This window comes from Triticum dicoccoides, chromosome 5A (assembly GCF_002162155.2).
Source record: "Triticum dicoccoides isolate Atlit2015 ecotype Zavitan chromosome 5A, WEW_v2.0, whole genome shotgun sequence".
Lineage (NCBI taxonomy): Eukaryota > Viridiplantae > Streptophyta > Magnoliopsida > Poales > Poaceae > Triticum > Triticum dicoccoides.
The window spans coordinates 111,564,810-111,568,851 of NC_041388.1; positions in this window are offsets into that span (position 1 = coordinate 111,564,810).

A 4,042-nucleotide genomic window follows, 5' to 3' on the forward strand; every position below is an offset into this window, starting at 1 on the left:
CCATATGCATTTCACCAGTGACGATGGGGAATGAGAAGACGGCGGCTCTAGAGCAAGTGAAGAAGGCGACGGCGAGGTCGAAGGGGAAGGCGACTAGTCAGGGCGGATCCTCCTCGCGAACTGACCTGCCGAAGGGCTGGATCCAGGGCGACTGGATCCGCTCAACGATCACCCAAGAAGACCTCGACGACCTAGCTGAAGGAGGGCTGATCCCCTATGAATCGGCGTGGCTTCCGGGGAAGGAATCCGAGCCGCAACCTCGGGAGCGTGAGCGCGTTCTCCTTGCCACCCACGTCGACCGTGGATTCTCCTTGCCTCCTCACCCTTTCTTTCGAGGATTTCTAAACTTCTTTGGGGCACAACTCCACCACTTCACTCCCAACACAATCGTTTATCTCGCCGCTTTTGTTTCTTTGTGTGAGAATTTCCTGGGTTGTCAGCCTCACTGGGGCCTTTTCAAGCACATTTTCACTTGTCGCTCTCAGACGGTGAAAAAAGCTAATCCGAGTGACAAGAGGACTCAAGTGATTCAGATGTGTGGGGGTCTTGGTGTCCAGATGAGAGGGAAAAGCTCCTTTCCGTCCATGATTCTTCCCGACTCAGTTCGCGGATGGCAGTCGACCTGGTTTTACTTCAAAGACCAGTAGACGCCAGGGCAGTCGACTGGCCTCCCTCCTTTCACCATGGACCGAGTGAGAAAACCCTCCCCTTTGAAGGTGCTCCCGGAGAAGAAGGCGCAGGTGAGGGTACTGGTAGAGCGAGTGGTCTAGCTTATCCGTGACAGGGTCACTGGTATGGATCTCTTGGAGGTCTTCCTTCAGCGGCGCATCCAGCCTCTTCAAGCCCGAGACCATCCGATGTGGATGTATTCGGGTCTTGAAGATTCCACTCGGATTCACCCGGAGGAGGTCGATGACGACACACTGGAGAAGTGGCTGTCGGGCATGAACGGAAACAAGGACAACCCCAGGGGAGCCAGGAGAGTTCCTCCACTCGACCAGTCTCATGTACCAGATAAGGTCCGATTCTGAGTTTTTGTTTGTAATCTGAATTCACTCGCGCAGCTGCCTATGCTGAGTCGACTGACTTTGTTCTTCCTGCTTTCTTTCAGGCCATTATTGAAATGTATTCAATGCCCAACGAAGAGCAAGAGCAGGACCCGGAAGGAGAAGCGAGCGGCGGCGACAGTGGCGAATGGGAGTCTGACGGTAGAGGAGACGAAGAAAGCGATGATCCAAGTGATGAAGAAGAAGTCGAGTCGCCTCCTCACAGGGAGAGGCGGTCCAAACTTGACCAAGAACGACCGAGCGCTCGTGAAAAGGCGATTGCTCAAGCTGGTCAGTCTTCGAAGCGTCCTCAAACCTCTTCGCCATCTTTGACTGAAAAAGCGTCAAAGCATCCCAAAGTCGCAGTGCCGAAGCTTCGGAAGGCGTTGCCGAAGATTAAGATTGACATCCCCATAGCTTCCGCGTGAGTGTCTCCCTTCATATTTACTTGACACTCTGTGCTGTTTATTTTTCTCGTTTTAACCGGGTGAACTTTGGAACTGTCAGCGCTGCTACTTCCGGGACCTCAGCTTACAGGGACAATGATGAGGTGATGGAGGATGTGGTCACTTCTAATCTGGGTATGATTTCTGCCATACTGTCTTTATTTTGGTCGATTCAACTGCAATGTGTACCATTGGGTGATGTGATTTTGTCGACTGAACTTTGAACAGCCCCTAACATTATTGACCTCCCTGATGACGATGATGAAGAGCCCGAGAGGCCTTTGGCGAGGAGAAATAGGCAAGCTCCTGCGAGCGAGGTGCCACAATCGACGCCGAGGGCGGAGCCAGTCGTTCAGGACGTTGGCGATGCCAATCAGGGTTCTGTTACCTTCGCTGTGCCATTGTCAAGTGCCTTGCCTTCCTTGTCGACTGCTCAGGCCCCTGTCGACCCGCCTTCAGTTTTTGCAACCCATCATGTCCCAGAGGACGAGGTGAATGCTGCCAGGGAAGCCATACGCCAGGCGGGCATTATGATGGAGAAGATGAAGACGGTGCGGGACACCAGCCAAGCTGCCTACGATGCCAGCTCGGCTCTCCAGAGCAACGTCCAGGTTAGTTGGTCGCCGCTTGTTCTGTTAGGATATGCTATCCGAAGACTCTTTCCGAAAATCTTTGCACCTGTTCACCCACTGGGTGCGTCGATTGAATTTTTGAACTAGTGGGGGCACGCCGAGTGCACTCACTGGGTGTAGTCCCTGAGACTACGGTGGAATGCTGGCTGTCGACTGTAGTCTTTGCATTTTGTCGAGTGAAAACTGAACTGGTAGTTTGTCTCTTCCACTCGATCTAATCGAGTGGGATCAGAACCGGTGGGGGCACGCATAGTGCACCCACTGGGTGTAGTCCCCGAGACTGCGGTCGACTGCTGGCAGTCGATTGTGGTCTGAGTTCTACTTTCTCTTCCCCCTTTTTTTACTCCCTGCACTCGACTCCGGCGGGCCGGTCGAGTGGGATCAGAACCGGTGGGGGCACGCGAAGTGCACCCACTGGGTGTAGTCCCCGAGACTATGGTGGACTGCGGGCAGTCGACCATAGTCTTAGTACTTATTGTCTTTGTCGTTTTTCGCTGTAAAATAACTTCTCCCTTTGATTTCAGAAATCTTGTGATCTTGGAGCTCGCTTTTCTGATTTGGAGAAACAGCAGATTCAATTGAACCTTGACTTGGAGCTGGCCAAGACAGAGCTGCAAAAGGTCAAGGACGTCGCCACTGGTAAGACGAGTTTGTCCACTGGTCTGTCTGAGGCTTGAGTACCCTTCCACTCTTTCTGAATCAAGCATCGTTTCTTTGTAGAAAAACTGAGAGAAGCTCTGGCGAAGAAGGATCAGGATTTGGCTGCTGCTCAGAAGGAAGCTGACGACAGAACCGCCCTGGCTGAACAGAAGCTGGCTTCGGTCGGCCAGTTGGAAGAAGAGAATACCAAGCTAAAATCTGCTCTGAACGAAGCCAACAAGGAGTGCTCGTGCTGGAAGAAGGAGAACCTCAACCTGGGCGAGAAGATGGAAGGCATCGCTCGCAGGAGGGACGATCTGGAGAGCTACCCGAGGAGCCTTGCCAAGAAGCGGTTCATCAAGCTTGAAGGTGCACATTTTGTTCCGACTGATTTTTTTGTGTCTACTCAGCGTATGAAAATTGACTTATTCATGGATCGTGAGTGCAGAGTTTTGCCAGAACTTTGAGGAGGAGACTGGGCGGATCGAACCAGGTTTGGATCCAATCAATTCTCCCGTGAAAGATGAAACTGCCATGAATCTGCTCCGACTGGAATCCCGCATCGACGGTGCCGTGGACTACTTGGCTCGACTGAAGGTCGCCATGTCACGGATCGACCCAGCACTTTGGCCAGAGGCCACGCCCCAAAATGATCTTGAGTCCCTGATGACTCGACTTAACGAAATCCCTGACCGAGTGCAGGAGTGGAAGAAGTCTTCTGCCTGGCGTGGCGCTGATGTGGCTCTGTCTTTGGTTCACGTCCATTGCAAGGAGGTGCGACAAGATAAGTTGGCAGCAATCAAGGTCGCCAACACCCAAAAGCATGACTTCCGATCTTTTATGGAGACCTTCATTGCCGCAGTCACTCGGATCGCCGACGGCTCGACTTAGACGAGTTCGTCGAGCCTGCTAGTCCTCCTCCCGCGGAGTGAACAAACTTTTATGCCTCACCTTAAATTTGCCTCGGAACGCCGAGTGGTCTTTGTAACCGTTAAACTCTTTCGGGCTGAATGCCTGAGCACTTCGACCCGTGGTCCAGAAACTTTCGGATTTTATCAGAACTTGGTTTATCATTGAATATCTTCATGAATCCCCTGCTGAGTGAACCCGTTCTTTATTCGAGACAACTTTTGTATTTGTAGCGCAGCTCCGAAGGAGAAGGAAGCAGTCGACCCGTGCCTTGTTGTCCTTGCGGGTCGGTGATGGAGTGCGCATTGTATTTGTGACGAAGATCCTCAAGAGATGGTGGCAGTCGACCCGCACCTTGTTCCTGCAGAGC